This window comes from Drosophila novamexicana, unplaced genomic scaffold (genome assembly GCF_003285875.2).
Source record: "Drosophila novamexicana strain 15010-1031.04,08,12 unplaced genomic scaffold, DnovRS2.1 tig00000817-arrow-arrow-pilon, whole genome shotgun sequence".
In the NCBI taxonomy this organism is placed as follows: Eukaryota; Metazoa; Arthropoda; class Insecta; order Diptera; family Drosophilidae; genus Drosophila; species Drosophila novamexicana.
The window spans coordinates 1,948,493-1,966,280 of record NW_020824827.1 but is presented as its reverse complement, the minus strand read 5'-3'; the positions used below and the strand labels follow the sequence as shown (position 1 = coordinate 1,966,280).

Genomic DNA, 17,788 nt, shown 5'->3' with positions numbered 1-17,788 from the left:
CAATGTGAGAGCACATTTTCTGGCACTCGATTTGGGGTCATCAAAGTGTAAACTGACTGTCAAGCAAATGACATTGGCTGCCTGTAAAATAAATATACTGTGCAACAAATTAATTTTATTTTGTCTCGTTCTTCGCCTCGTTGCCTGCGCTGCGGTTGCGGCATCTACTGCTGCTACTGCTGCTGCTGCTGCTGCTACTGCAATTTTGTTGCAGTGAAAATGCATTTTAATACTCAGTTCCTATTAGGGGAAAGGCGTATATCCGTCTGGCAGTACGTTATTCTATCTATTAAAGTCAACAAATTTCACTTTTCTCTTATACTTAAATCTTAAATATTACTGCAATATTTAAGTGTCATTAAATCCAATTGAATATTTTTTATATCTTCCAAACGCAAATGTAAATTAATTTCAAAATCTTTTATAGTCAAAGTTTAATAGACATAAAATCCAATGAATTTTTCTTGAATTAGCTAAGTACTTAAAAATTCGAGCTAAAATATTTCAGCCATATTTCAGAGTCACAAATCAAATGAATTTTTTGTCCGATCTTCTTCTAAACTCGAATGCAAATTGTTGCCGTTATAAAATACCATTTTTTTTTTTATTTTATGAACTACTTCCCAATTCAAATCTAAAATATTATCGCAACTTTCCTAAATCGAATAACATAACTTCCACGTCCTCAAAGTTATCAAAGTTTTTTAATAATTATTGCCTTTAAAGATAATATACAAGCTAAAGATCTTCAAAGATCAAAATTGTTCTAAAGATCCAGTCATATCGCTAGACATATATATTTTTTAGTCTCCCTATAGTCTCTCGGAATAACAAGATTACATGCACCAATATTTTGTTTGATTACCAATGAGTTTTTTGAATATGCACCCAAGCATATGCCTTGTTTTAAGATAGATATCTGTTCGCATGTCAACTGTTATTACGGAACAGAGGAACAGAGCATGGCGCAGTCGAGTCATTCGGAGATGTTGCCTTGTAGTGAATTTCAGTGAAAGGCACATAAATATAAGAATATGCAGCAAATACAACAACTAGACAGGCGGAGAAAATGGGCCAGCAGCAAATAGACGCTCCAGTTTTGTGTGCATGCATAAAAAGATATTTTCACATTTTACACAAAAATAGAAGAATAGACGCCACAAAAAGCTACAACTAATGGGCATACACAGATGTGCTATAGATGCCTCCCTGCCACTTTAGATGCCATCATTTTTTTTTTCTTTCTTTTTTTTGGCCATGCATCAGCAAATGCATGCGCCAGTCACAGGAATAAACGACACGTCATTCAGACAGTCAGCCAGACTGTCGGACAGACAGTCGGAAAAGAGATGGGTAGCTGCGGCTGAGAGAAAAGGCAGAAAATCTTTTGGCATGGGGCCCATATTCGGACCCCACCGACAATATTCTATTTAGACAAGTCGAAAGGCAAACCGCAAACTAGGCATAAACTACAGCTGCTACACGAATCTCTCATATTTTAGACACTTTGCGTTTGGTTGCACCTAAATTAAAGAAGCGTGTCTCACAGAGATGTAATCGGCTTGTTCCATGTCTTGAATTTATGGCTGCTTTTAGCCGCTCGTCGTTGGCTTTCAACACATACCGCAAATGTTTCAAATTTATTGCGGGCTAAGTGCCAGCTGACTTTAAATTGTTCAAATGCTCATAAATAATGCGCCAGCCAAATCCGTCAGTACAACCAAACACCCGAATTCCATTATTTGTGTTTGGCTGTGAAGACAGAAGCTTTTCTTTGCAATCAACATGCATTTTTAATGCCACACACACACACACACTCACAATTTGATTGTCAGCAACAACTGCACTTAAATGTCAATTGCAACAAAAACGTAGCAAAAAACCAACAACAACAACAACAAGTGTGCTCTGATCGGGAGTGCCTGACTAAGAGATACTAACACCTGCAAACATTCTAGCTTTGTTTTGAACAAATTTACACACACATATACACACACATAAATTCCATACTTTCTATATATTATATATATTTACACATTCTAGATCAACATTCTAGACTTGCTTCAAGTTCGATCTTCAACAAACATTTTCAGTCCATAGAACCAATAAGAACAAACATGGGAATGCACGAATCTACCAGATAAATAAAATATTTATAATCTGCATACAGTTAATCCATCTCTTCTATATATCTTCTCCATCTCTTATAGAAATGGAAAGAGATGTCCACAAAAATGTTAACTTTCAAATTTTAAGTCTCTAGCTTGTGCAGTTTTCGAGATCGACACGTTCGCACAGACAGACGGGGTTCGTCGTCCCCAATTCGACAATATATACTCTATAAGGTCGGAGCTGTGTTAATATATAGATTTACATACAATATACATTTGCCTAATACATACATTTATTTGCTCAAAAAAACATTATACCCTTTTTGGCTACTTTCAATGGGTTCAGGCTATAAAAAGAAAATAACAAAAATGGCAATGGGCAAAAAATGAAATCGCAAACAATAGAAATCGATGGTGAGGCAGCCACAGTTGCATTAAAATGCACACACTCAAAAACACTCAAACACACACATGCACACATGCACACCTAGAGCACTTAGGTGCGACACAGTCGGCGAATGAATGTTGAACGATGCAACACATTTCTCCAGCTGACTTTGTTTTCGCTGGCACATCGAAATTCATTTGAACTGTAAGTGTTAGGCGACAATAAAAACAACAATAATAACAACAACGAGAGAAACAGCAATAATAAACATTGCCACGTTTGCTCTTAACACTAGATGACACATACGCCACGTTGTCCATATGCGCATTTTGGCCATTTGGCCGTTTTTCTATACATTTTTGACATGTTATCAGACAATTGCAATTGCACTTATTCATATTTAATTTGCGGATGGCCGTGCAATTAACATAAATTAAATTCAGCGCAAATATTTAAAAAAAACACACACACACACACAAACAAAAGCCAATAACAATAGTTAAATACTACAAAGCCATTTATTTATAATTCAATTAAACGGGTTTTTATGCAAATATTTGGCAAACCCCATTTGATTTCTGTGCCTTAATTAGCATGGAATTGTTTTAGCAACCCGAACGAAAACAATAAATATAACTAAATTTATTTATTGAAAAAAATGTAAACATTTTTTTTTTGCGCACAAAATGTATTGGCCAGTGGCTGCCGCAGATGCAAATATTCACATGTCAAATTGAATTATCGAAAATTTGGAATTTGTAACTGCAAATTTCTGTCAACATTAATAGCTCTGGCATATATTATAGAAATGTACATTTTAAATATTTAATTTTGTTTATAACAACGAACAAGTTATAAGCAACAGAAGTGTCAGGAATTTTAAGCAAGCCCTTGTATCCTCTTCAAAGCTATAACTAATTGAGAATTATAAGCAATGTGAAAAAAAAACTGACAAAGCCACCAACAGAAAAGTCTACTCTTGTGTGTTTATGCCACAAGCAGAAAAAAGCAAATTCTCAAAGTGTAGTTCACACTAAAACAGGTCAAATTATAGCAACTTTTCAATATATATATATATATATATATATATATAATTAATTATTATATATTATATATTATATATTATATATTATATAATAATTAATTATTATATAATATATAATAATTAAACAAATTGTGACATTTCCAACTGAAATTTAGTTGGTTTCATGGAAAAGTGTACACACACATTTAACAACATTTCTGGATGTGCGCATCTACATAACTTTTATTCAAAAGCCGCATGTTTATTTATGATTTAATTGCAAATACCTGTCAGTCATAATTAAGTTGGGAGCTTAGCGTTTTGTTAACAACGAAATGGCAAATAAATTGATTTCGTTTCAGCCAAATTGCACTGACACCGCCCGTCCATAAAGGCCAACACTTTGCAATTGTGTTTACAGTTTGTATAGATATCGTATATTGAAATCATTTTGCCGGTCTATCTGCAGTGAGGCATGCCATGTTGAAGCAAGGTTAATGATTTAAGTGCAGTCGTATGCCATCTCTGGCAGGCAGTCTATCAAAGTCGCTATTAGAATGTCCATTAAACTAATTAATAATGTTCGATGTGTTGTGCGACAACATGCGTGTATCTGCCCTCTCTGACAGCATAAATATTTATTTACGCTGAGTAGCATCGAGCCCATAAAATGCGTTCAATTGATTAATTGGAAAAGTTGTGTGCATCAGCTCTTGAGTTTAAACGTTCGAGTGGCTATGGGAATTTTCAGTTTTTCAGTTCGTTTGCAAAAACGTTTTAAATATATATATATATATATATATATATATATTTATTTATTTATTTATTTATGCATAGCTATGAATGGAATGCCGTAAGTCCAACAAAAAACAAAATACTTGATTGCTCGACATTAATTTAGTTAGTTGAAAGGAGCGACACCAACAAATGACTGAAATGCTTAAATGAAATTGTTTCATTATAAAAAAAAAAAACAAAAACAAAATACAAAGAAAATAAAAACCAAAGAATAAATAATTGATCGCGTATTTCAATAGTGAATATTACATTTTTTGCTTATAAATGTAGTTTAAATTTAAATGAATCTTAGACTCATAATGCATTATTTGTATTGTATATCAAAAGTTGAAATTTTTTTCAGATTTAATGTGAAACAGCCAGTAAATTAACTAAGAGTACACGTTTTGTATATACTTACTTATATAAGTAGTTAATATATAATTAGCATAATTTCTAGTTGCATCAAATCAAATGTTTAACCAAATTTTTAACTTCTAATTGTGCGTGTCTCTGTTATAGTTGAATATATTCTAAACGACGAGTAATTAATCAAACTAAGTAAACACAATAAACGGCAGAAAAGATACGAATAACTAGAATGTATAAATCGAGCAGTGGCAAAAATCAAACTCGATAAAGAAAAGAAAATCTGTTTAAATAATTAACTACCTACATTTTAAGCGGAAGTCTTCCACTACATTGTACTCGCAGAACTCCCATGAACTACCCTTTAGTTACCCGTAACTCCCTCAAACGTGTAAAATCCCAACCCAACCTGACAGCTAATAAAGTTAGTTCTTTTGATAATACTTAGCAGCATAATCGACTTTGTATATTAAGTGCTAAATTGTATAGAGAAGTGTATGTATTTCAAAGGTTTCTCCCCCTCAAAAGATTCAATATATATATATATAATTACTACACAGGCGATAACGATAACGATAACGATAACTATACCAATTAGTTATTAAACAATATAAGTATTTGCTGCACAATTGCATATTAACCATTTTAGATATCTAAGTATTATGATAAAAACAAAATAAAGAATCTAGTTAAAAAAGTTAACAAACAATTTAACGTAAACTAATCGCAACTAACCATTGAAATTGTTATTACTCTTTTTGTTGCTGTTATATAGAGAGAACTTTTGTTTTTGTATACAATATTATTTAGACTAACCTATGCATATTTATATGGCTAACAACGAAGTAACATGGTGCTATGAGTTACGCATGGAACATTTCATTCAATTATGATTTATCGGGATGGTCAAAAACGTTAAAATCTGAGCCCCTTTTTAACGTCTTCGACATTATTTTCGAATCATTTGTCTCATCTTATAACTTAAAAAAAAAAAAATAAACTCAAGTATACTTAAATCAAAACAAAATCTTTAAAGAAATACAAATAAAAGCATATGCTACCAAACTTTTTAGCCAGCTAAGTCCTGTAAATACCTAAAAAAAAAAATTATTATCGAATTACGTCAAAGTTTTAAATCTAAATATAATATATAATTACAATTGTAAATTGTGCAAAAGTAAAAATTGCAAATTGAAGCCACCAAAGAATTGAATTTTCGCATGTAAGTCGAACAAAACCAGAAAGAAATTAAAGTATTTCAAAATAAATGTAAAAAAAAAATAAAAAGAAAACTATATTAAATAAGCGTAAACAATCCCAACTTGTACCCAAAGCCAGACGCAGACCCAGCTGTAACCTAAGCTACGATAGTTAAAAACTTTTAGCAATTAGATGCTCATATATCATAGTTCAACTAAAGTAAACAATGTAGCAACTAGAAAACTCATCACTCACTAAAAACCAACACAAAACACTAAAACTACCAAACATATTTTGTAAACTTCAGCAACAAACGTACTAAACTAAAACGCATTTAAAAAAAAACTTTCCGTTCTGTTGATATGCATTTTCATTCAAATATTCAGCAGTCGAATCCGAGCAAAACATAACTTACATATACCATATGTACTGTATATGTAGCTGGTTTTCCTAAGGTCTAGTAGATACTAAGACATCTCCATACGATATAACTAAATACATACTAACATATACAAATACATATGCATATACATATTCATATAAAGAACGCCAGCTGTTTAAGGCATAACAAAATATATTCATTAACTATTAGCTAAGCGAAAATGTGTCCATTTCAAGGACAATAAAAATTCTTTCAAATTAAAAATGCCTAACTACTAAGAACGACTAAACAGTAAACAGTAAAAAGTAATCCAAATTCCATGAGACTTCATTTGAACTCATTCAATATAGCTAAAGCTACAAACTATGGAACCTACCTACAACAAAAACAACAACAAATACATAATTACAATGTTTTTAAATTATTGTCGTTAAGTGAAAGAAAACAAAAACAAACAAAAACAAGCAAAAAAACAAAAACTACCAAAATACAATATGTAATAAAAAACTGAAAGGTATTCTTAAATTCTTTACACGCCGTCTTTTTATTTGCCTGCAAAGGGCTGGCAACCCTGTTGCTCTGACACGCGACAACCAAAGGTTAGGTTTAATGCCAGCAGCAAAAGTGAAGTTAAAGTGTGCGCTCCAAACAAAAGAAAAATCTATACATAAATATATATTCAAATATATATACAATTATATGTAAAACCACATTTAATTTAGAAATTCCAGTGAAATACTTCGAAATTTGAAGCGAAGCTCTTCCACTAAATGGCGCCATTTTCTGCCCAAACGCAAACTCAACAAATTTGCTAGTCGCTATTGATTTTTCGCACAATGCGGGCCCGTCAAACTGGTAAGAAGGGCAAAAGCGCGGCATAACGGTGAACCTTAAGCGGCAGCCAGCCAGCCAGCCAGCCAGCCAGGCTCGCAGCTGACGCCATTGTTGCCAGGGCTGTCAGCGGGCCAAAAGATTTTGTATGGAAACGTAGGTGAGTCGCATTCGCATTGCATACTTAGCGGGGCTGCATGAAAATAACAAATGCTTAGCATACTTTTGTGCTGCGCGAATATTCGAGTACAAGAACGCATTTAAATTCGAGTCAGAGCACAATTCGTGCAAGCTTTGGCATTCAATCGAGTGCTGGGGTCTTTTGTATTATTAATTACATTTCAAGTTAAGCATATAACGCAGATTATAATTAATTAATGATGATTGTGCCAATATATCTTTTTTGAACTGAACTTTTGAAAATCACAAAAACTAACTAAGACTCTCAAGTTGTATTTTTCATTTTGAAAATGATATTGAAATGACACATTCTAGCTTAACATTTACTTTTGGTTTTAATAATGAAATGATTTATTTTTATTTATTTTCAAAATAATATAAAAAAGCTTTGAGCAAACTTCGCCGAGCCGAAAATTAGTCTCCGTTGTATGCACACAAATATGAAAGATAAAGCTCGTTATTGAAGAACATATCTTGAAGAACAAATTATCCCTATTAAAAAATGTATTTTCCACCGTTTCAAAATAAAGGATTGGTACTTGTAAATAAAATATACATTCTTCATTTGGTTATGCTTTTTATGCGTTGCACATGAAAAAGAAAAGGCTTTTCAAAACCCAATGATTTATCGCAGATATTGAGTTTTCTTTATCGATTTCCCAAAACAAACTGAATTAGCATGTCGAGCTGTTAAACTATCGATTATTAAAGAGTCGATGTGTTCGATAGGTTCGTTATGTATCGATAGCATCGCGGCTTTTAAGTCGATAAAGTAGGAATATACTTTATTTAATCCACATAAAAATATTTAAATCAAAAAGGATTTATATGATATACATATCTGATATCTGGAAGGTTCATGTCTTTGCTTTTAAGGCATCTCACCAATCAAAAGTGTAGAGAATGACATTAACCGATTTATCGATAGTCCAATCGATAGTTTAGCTACTCTACACGTAGCACAGTATTCCACATGAATAAACGTTCAAATTAGATTTATCATTAACACTAGAAGTTGCACCAGAATTACATGATTAGAAATATATTAAATATAAGCATATATTAGTAATAATAATGCTTATGATAGCAGCACAATTTAATCATAAATTATTAGATTAAGATATATAAGAGTAGCTCTTAGACCTCAGTCTTTTGCTGACAAATAATTTTTAATTTGATGACAAATAATCAATCATATATTAAAGTATCTGCAAGTAATTGTAGTTACATTTTTTAACTAAATATTTTTACTATGAAACAAGATAAAGCTAAATAGAGAAAACTTCATTTCGTTGTGATTTCCTACAATTTCTATAAGAACAAGACCAAAAGGAAGATTCATTTATTTTTATATTCGACGTCAAACTTTCTAATTAATTGATTCTAGTTCTAGTTACCTTGACCTTCTCGATTAATCAAGGTGTCTCTTCCTTCTAATTCACGAAGTGTGCTTTTGGTGCATATTTTGGACAGAATTGCCAACTTTTAGATAATAAGCTTCTGGTTAATTTAAATCAAATTACCTTTGCGAAACATATTTACTTTAAATTCATTTTCATTTGTGTTGCCTTTCGCTTTCATTCTGAATTCATAAAAAATTTCATTAGCTTGTCCATATAATGATAAAATAATAAAAGTAATTTCAAGCTTGGTTGCGTTATTTCTGTTATAAAAAAAAAACATTTGTAGTGTAATTAAATAATTATTATATAAAATTTGCCACAAGGCGCAGCTTTATTAATCGCTCGCGAGCAACATGCAAAGTTTGCCAAGGCAGCCAATAGGTAAACAGCCAGGTGCTAATTACACGTGTGATGCCAGCCCAGGCGCAAAGTGTGCCGCACTGAGAAGTGCTCGACAAAAGCTGACAACGACAAAAGTAGCAAATGCGTATGCAAGACAGTGTTAATTGTAATTGTTGTTGGCCAAAGCTGATGCATTTAGCGGACAGGCGGCCAGACAGACAGACAGATGGGCGTGGCGCCGGACAGCCCCCAGGCCTCCAGTGTGCCTGATGTGCGTGCGTGCAAATATTTTAGCTGAATTAAAACAGTAGCTGCAAATAATTGACAAGGGTCGCGGTTAACTATGTAGACAGAGAGAGAGAGAGAGAGAGAGAGAGAGAGAGAGAGAGAGAGAGAGAGCGAGAGAGGGAGAGAGAGGGAGAGAGAGGGAGAGAGAGGGAGAGAGGGAGAGAGAGCGAACTAGAAATAGCTGTGCAACTTTTAATTAGTTAATTTAACGTTTGGCGCCAAACAAAGCGAGCTCACGCTGCGTATGAGTAATGCACAAGCACACATACGACGCGTGGGCTTTTCTTTCTTTCGAGCTGTCAGCACTGGCTCAAGGGATTGGAATTGGGCTGTTGGGGTGCTGCGGTCGACGGGGCCGCTGTTAAGTAATTTCCTCTGGCGGATGCAACTAATTACTAAACATTTCGCATAAAATTCGCAGCCTGACAGGATCTAACTGCACTGCTACGACTAAGCCTTAGACCACAAGCACTTGTTGGCTCCTTGTTTGCATGTGTGTGTGTGTGTGTGTATTTGGCTTGTTATCAAACAAATCTACATGCGGTTGGGTGCTAATTCACCAGCGTAGGCGCCACACCCCCGCCCACAAGCAATCCATTCATGTTCCCGCCAGCGCCGGCTATAAAGTATGCGGTGCGCCAGACAGACTGGCAGCCAGGCAGGGGTAGGGAGAGGGAGGGGAGACGGAACACTTCCGTTTATACACACACATAGAAAGAAGAAGGCGTCAAGGCATGAAAAATGATCGTAAAATAGCAGAAATTATTTAACACTATTTTGCATTTAATGCAAAAACTTTTTGCATTCACTTGCAATTCGTTTGTGCGCCGACTGAAAATTGTTGCCAGCCAAGTTGTTCACAGAAGTTGCAAAGTTTTGCTACGTCAACGACTTGGTTGGCAAAACGAAGCGTTTAATGGCAAATATTTGTGGTTGCAGTGACTCCTTTTTTTTTTAAGTCACAGCAGCTGACTGAGGCGCAATAATTAACAGGTATCGCCCGTACATTCCCCGACCCAAGCTATTTTGTATTTAAGATTAAATTGTTTCGCCGAGAGTGCTCGACTTGAAGTTATCCGAGCTGCCGAGTTTCAGATATATATATCTATATAACTTTTATATAATTCATATTTAAATGTATTTCTATTCTAAACTAGAGAATACTTTCTGTACTGCTGAATAACAAGCTAAAACTTTTTGGTAGTGTTTAGAAAAATAACAAGGAATACAATTGTATAAAGTTTTTAAAACATCAGCCTCCAAGCAAAGCTTCAAGTTTCAATTTATTCGTATTAAGATCTGTTTATAAGCGTTGAATCGTTTGAGCTTTAGGTTTTCTAGGGCTGTAAAAAAATACTCATTAGGCTTTCGGTTTTAAAAAATAAAGCTGCAATATGAAGATGAAATCTCAATATATAAGGCACTTAGCATAAGAACATGGAGAACAGAATGGACTGATTGATAGACAAAACTGCACATGACTAGATTCTCTTAGCTTGTCGTCCTGCTAAAGAATATATGCATATACCTTACGCTCTAGTAGTTGCAGTTGCTTTCTTTTGTCTGCAACTTGAATATACCCCCTGCTACTCACATTGCATGGGTAGCTTAAGAAAATAAAATGAAAAATGTGCAACACAAACAAATTCCAATATAAGTCCGCCTCGCACATGTCATGCACTTGACTCTGTCGATTTGCTTAATTGTCCAAAGGGCAGCCGCCGATTGCCATTAAGCCTATTGCTCATGCCTATTGCTAGAGCTGGGACGAAGTGCAGCTGTAGTTGTGGGCTGCCCGCCTGCCCATTAACAGGTCCGCAGTCCAGGTCCAGGTCCAGCCAAGCGTCTTCTACAGCTGGCCCAAAAACCGGCTCGCCAGCTAATTCATAGACCGATCGCACTGTACATATTTGCCAAGATGTGCAGTCATTTATTGTACAATAAAATCTGACAACTGCGACGCTGACTGCGACGTCAACGTCAGACGCGAACCTACCGACGACGACGACAACAAACGTTAACGCAAACGTAACGGCCTCTGGCCGCACCTGACGACGACGCCCATTCGACCGCGAGCAAGATCGAGCCAGAAACAGAAACGCCGCCCAAGAGGCGGCCGCAGACGCCGCTGACAACAAACCCGTCGTGGCACTCGCAGAAGCAAGACGCAGCGCGCTTCACTCCGATCACAAAAGTGAAAATAGCAAATAAATACAAAAAAAAAAAAAAAAAAAAAAAAAAAAAAAAAAAAACATTTAAATATTCGAAGAAGTGAAATACAAAACAGAAACTGTTTAAAAAATCCGCGTGCCAGCTAAAAATGTAAATACATCTGCTCTACAGATTTCTAAAATTGATTACAAATGTAAGCTAACATATGTTAAAGCGAGCAGCGAGCGCTGCATATTAGAAGCACGCGATCTGTTAGCACAATAATTTTCGCTGCCAATGCTTAAAATACTGTCAAATCGAATCATTACATAAGTGTGAACTAAATAACCATTTGGCCTCCTCGTCTAAGCTACGTGACAAATATTTTGAACGCCCAAAGGTCGCCACACCTTAGCCATGGAAAAGTTTGGCCGCCAACAAAACAAATTGTGTTTTCTTCAAAATGTGTGCCCAACATAAGAAACTGCAGTGGGAAATTTTGTATAAAAATGCCTAGCTCCTAACAAATTTGTCACACGAGGGTCACACTTTTTTATAGAAAAAATTGATAACATTTCCATAAATGCAAATTAATGCAGTATTTTTTTGTCGATCTTCATTTTAATAACATTGTTAAACGTGGAAAATTTTTGATGAATTTTGTAAAATACCTAAAAACGTTCCTAAAAATATCGTTATATTAAAAGCCCGAGCGAGGGTCAAACAGACGGATGTCGGAAAAACAAAAAAAAAAAACAAAATTCAAAAATGCAAATTAACACAATATACTTTTGTTGTTTTATCTCTAAATAACTTTTGACAAGCCTTTGATATAAAATATTTAAATGTCATGCCTTAATATGCTAGAAATACCAAATCTTTTAAAAATTCTTAAATATAAGTGAAAGAAGCCCAAGAAACGGAATTCATTATTATTTTTTGTTAATATTTAGCATAATGAACAGTTGATTAGCAATGCAAAACGTGTTTGAAATATTTTTTAAGCAGATCAATTAACTAATTTATGTTTAGATACTTTTTTTTTTTTTTTTGTTAAATATGTCAACAACTGAGCAACTCGAACGGGTCCAAAGACAACCACAAAATGAAGCTCTTACAAAGTTAGCATAATTATGCGATTTATAAATTCTGTTTTACAAATCAAGCGTAGTCCATCGAATTGAACCAGCGACTGGTTCACGCAGTCGAGATCTCTACCATTTCCCGGTCTATGTGTGGGGCAGTAGGCTGCGCGGCGAAATGGGTTTATTTGTTTACCTGACTATTTAAAAACGGCACGCTTAATTAATAATAATAATTGTGCACGGCAACAAAAAGTCTGTCAATTGCTAAGGGCGTCTGTTTCCGCAAATTATTATCGCTTGTGTTTAGCCGGGCAGCCGCGGCGGGGCCGCAATCGCATTAGCATCAGTTTTTGGCCGCACAATTGCCCAGAAAATTCATAGAGCAAATTAATTAGTGACATTATAAATAAAGCATAAACATTTTGCTGGCAAATCATTTGACATTCAGCCGCGCACAGGCGACCAGCCAAATACGCAGCGAAATAAAGTACAACAAATAAAAAAACAACAACAAAAAAAACAGAAATAAACAGAAAAGAAGAATTACAAAAATAAAACACAAAACGAAATCGAAATCAAAACAAAAAACGCGCACTAAAACGTCGAAATTCTGAACGACGCCGGTCGCATTGGCGCAGCACTAGCTGGTCACGTGGTCAGGGGGGGATAATTAAGTTGCCCCTCCCCCCACCCCACACTCCGCCCCACCCCACCCGCCTGGCTGTCACATAATTTGCGGTCATTGCGATTGATTTTTGCTGCTCGCTTCTTGTCTCTTGTTTCTTGTGCTCTTTGTGCTGGCTGTTCATCACATATTGCATTTGTGAGGCGTCACAAAGAAGACGGCGCGGGGGCGGCAGTGGGCGTGTCGCGTGTGGCGGCCGTTGGCACAGGAAATCATTTGACGCAGCTGCGCTCACAGCCTGTGGCAGCAGACGGCCGACCGACCGATGCATAATTAAATACAAATAACAAATATTGCATTATTTTCTATATTAGAAGCAAATAGTTGAAATTTGTTGTTCAACCATTTGGCGTCTGGTGAAATTGAAAATGTATTTTTAGATGACAATCAACAACAAAGTGACTTAAAATATTTTTATATACGCTGTGCGCTAATTGATCAATCAAATAAAACAAAAATCTACAAACAGATATTCTCTCTTTCCGGCTCTTCCCTCTGACATCCCGCCAGACGCAGTCAACGCAAAATTGTGTTAATTTCAAACTGGAATTTGATTAAAGGTAAGTGTGAATTAATGATGTGCCATTGGCGAAACTATTGGGAAATCTCACTTAGAGCTTTGGGTGAATCATTTAACATGCGACACTCTTGCAAATTTATTCAAGGCATCCAGCACACACACACACACACACATATATGCACTTGCAGACAAAGAGGAGGTGCTAGTCTGTGCGGGGTGTGTGTGCGGGGGGGTTCGTTCACGGCATCTGCTGCTAAGCATGAAACATTTTGCAATGCGTTTGTCATGCAATTTTAATCGCAATTGCATTTTTAATTTTCCTCTTCCACCTGACGCTGGCGCTCCTCGCCGAAGGAAAGAAAAATGTGCACAACGAAAAAGAAAGAAATAGAATGATGGGGGAAAAAAAAAACAGAAATAAAAGCAATAAAATAAATATTAAATGCAATACACTCAATACACAGACAAGAGACAGCGGCAGCGCAGCAGCAGCGACAGCAACAGCGGCGTCTGCAGCAGCGGCAGCCAACTGACAAGCAGACAGCCCGTGGGCAGAGAATGCGATACGACAAAGCAGAGGGGCGGCAGTGCGGGGGGCGATAGAACATAGTTTATAGAGAACTTTGACTAGCGGGTTTACTAACACATTGACATACAGCGCATGCAGAAATGCGACTGTGGGGTCGACAGGATGCGAGTCGGCACATTTGCATAAATCTACATTTTAACCATTTTATCCTGGTTTTTTAATGAAAAAGAGTATATTGGTTTTGTGCGAAATAAAGTGTTGAAACTTATTTAAATATAGATGATTCATATCCTGAATAGTTTAAGAGCTAGAGTGACCGATAAACACAAAAAAAAACTGAAAGCCTGTCAAGTTAATAAGCCGAGGCAGAGTATTGCGCAGTCGTTGCAACCCGACTGCAACATCCGTACTTATTATGTTTGCCAGCCGGCACCTTAATACATTAGCACGCAATATAGTATGCACTGAATTTAGTTTCTTGTGCAACGTCAAAGACGCATTTGAGTTAAGGCTTACGCAACGCGCATTTAATAAGCCGCATTAACTATAACGGTCCGCTGTCAAACTATGTGACATTGCCCAACACTGTCAGCCTGTCAGCTTGTCAAAGCAGGATTAACCTTTACATAAATATGACAGCAGCTGCCAAAAGAGAGGGGCAACCGCGACAGGATACCACAGCAGAAGGGATCCAACCAAATACACAGACACACACACACACACACGCACACACACACACACACACACACACACACACACACACACACACACACACGCGCGCACACACACACACACACACACACACACACCATCATTCATTAAGAATAAATATTTATGAGCTTTCAATTGAATGCATAAATTGCATAAAATATTGATGTTCATATTGTGGCATTTTTTAAATTAACCACCGAATGGTTTTATATACCCTATATTCCCTTTTTATAAAGTAGTTAAGATAGATTAAAAAAAAATGGTAAAAAAAAAGTTTGTCTGGTCCGAATTTTTATATACCTTATATTCTTTTTTAAAACCCATTTGTTTATTTACCATTTATTATTATTATTTATTATTATTGTTGCCCGAATATAGGGTATTTCAAAGTCAGGCACTCTCAAAAATAATGCATCTTATTTCCTACATTTATTTTTAATTGCCTTATCAGGATGTTGTTAAGCTTTCTGGACATTTTTTTATTGAAAACAAGTAAGAGGTTCTAGTCGGGAGCTCCCGACTAGGGGATGCCCTGAACCCTCTTCTTCCAACATCAAATGCATATATATATTCTATTTTAGAAGCTATATGTCAAGTTTGGTGACTCTAGTTCTTATTGTTTACCAAAATTGCCCAAGAAACAGGATATCGATATCGATTTTTATCGATTGCTTGGAAACGGAATAAGTTCTCGATTATTGGAAACAAACTCGATCTGCGCAGGAGCATCTACATCTAAAATTTCAAGTCTCTAGCTCTTAGAGGTTCTGAGATCCATGCGTTCATACATACGGACGGACGGACGGACGGACGGACAGACGGACATGGCTAGATCGACTCAGCTATTTATGCTGATCAAGAATATATATACTTTATGGGGTCGGAGATGCTTCCCTCTGCCTGTCACATACATTTGGCTTTCGCACAAATACAATATACCCTTATACCCATTTTTAATGGGTTCAGCGTATAAAAAGCCAAACTTCGTGAAAATCGGATGAGACTTGGCCGAGATATGTTGGTGGTAAATTTTAACCTATGTCTATATACGAATCTTGGGGTAAAATTTGGACATGCATTTCAACTAAAAAATCGGTGTCGAGATTTAAATTCCAGATTAATCTAGAGGGAAAACCATCAAGAAAACGCCAATCTTCGTGAAAATCGGATGAGATTTGACCGAGTTATGGGGTGGTAATTTTTGACCCATGTCTATATACGAATCTTGGGGTAAGATTTGGACATGAATTTCGACCAAAAAATCGGTGTCGAGCTTTGAATGCCACATTAATCTAGAGGGAAAACCATGAAGATAAAGCCAAACTTCGTGAAAATCGGATGAGATTTGACCTAGTTATGGGGGTAGTAAATTTTGACCCATGTCTATATAGGAATCTTGGGGTATGATTTGGACATGAATTTCGACCAAAAAATCGGTGTCGAGATTTGAATGCCAGATTAATCTAAAGGGAAAACCATGAAAAAAACGCCAAACTTCGTGGAAATCGGATAAGATTTGACCGAGTTATGGGGGTGGTAAATTTTGACCCATGTCTATATACGAATCTTGGGGTAAGATTTGGACATGAATTTCGACCAAAAAATCGGTGTCGAGATTTGAATGCCAGATTAATCTTAAGGGAAAACCATGAAGATAACGCCAAACTTCGTGGAAATCGGATGAGATTTGACCGAGTTATGGGGGTGGTAAATTTTGACCCATGTCTATATACGAATCTTGGGGTAAGATTTGGACATGAATTTCGACCAAAAAATCGGTGTCGAGCTTTGAATGCCACATTAATCTAGAGAGAAAACCATGAAGAAAAAGCCAAACTTCGTGAAAATCGGATGAGATTTGACCGAGTTATGGGGGTGGTAAATTTTGACCCATGTCTATATACGAATCTTGGGGTAAGATTTGGACATGAATTTCGACCAAAAAATCGGTGTCGAGATTTGAATGCCAGATTAATCTTAAGGGAAAACCATGAAGAAAACGCCAAACTTCGTGGAAATCGGATGAGATTTGACCGAGTTATGGGGGTGGTAAATTTTGACCCATGTCTATATACGAATCTTGGGGTAAGATTTGGACATGAATTTCGACCAAAAAATCGGTGTCGAGATTTGAATGCCAGATTAATCTTAAGGGAAAACCATGAAGAAAACGCCAAACTTCGTGGAAATCGGATGAGATTTGACCGAGTTATGGGGGTGGTAAATTTTGACCCATGTCTATATACGAATCTTGGGGTAAGATTTGGACATGAATTTCGACCAAAAAATCGGCGTCGAGCTTTGAATGCCACATTAATCTAGAGGGAAAACCATGAAGAAAACGCCAAACTTCGTGAAAATCGGATGAGATTTGACCGAGTTATGGGGTGATAATTTTTGACCCATGTCTATATACGAATCTTGGGGTAAGATTTGGACATGAATTTCGACTAAAAAATCGGTGTCAAGCTTTGAATGCCACATTAATCTAGAGAGAAAACCATGAAGAAAAAGCAGAACTTCGTGAAAATCGGATGAGATTTGACCGAGTTATGGGGGTGGTAAATTTTGACCCATGTCTATATACGAATCTTGGGGTAAGATTTGGACATGAATTTCGACCAAAAAATCGGTGTCGAGCTTTGAATGCCACATTAATCTAGAGAGAAAACCATGAAGAAAAAGCCAAACTTCGTGAAAATCGGATGAGATTTGACCGAGTTATGGGGGTGGTAAATTTTGACCCATGTCTATATACGAATCTTGGGGTAAGATTTGGACATGAATTTCGACCAAAAAATCGGTGTCGAGA

At 36.2% G+C, this 17,788-nt stretch overlaps 1 protein-coding gene across 5 annotated transcripts in view; it reads left to right on the top strand.

The window, feature by feature from the left end:
* Window positions 1-11,377: 11,377 nt before the first annotated feature.
* Window positions 11,378-17,788, top strand: part of LOC115764108 (sodium-coupled monocarboxylate transporter 2) — a 61,271-nt gene continuing 54,860 nt past the window's right edge. For 2 of the 5 annotated variants that reach the window (XM_030706966.1, XM_030706963.1), the window contains exons 1-2: window positions 11,378-11,660; window positions 13,686-13,776. The gene's annotated coding sequence lies outside the window, so the exon portion shown is untranslated. The remainder of the gene's footprint in view (window positions 11,661-13,685; window positions 13,777-17,788) is intronic. The other 3 variants (XM_030706967.1, XM_030706964.1, XM_030706965.1) reach the window with 3 other exon arrangements.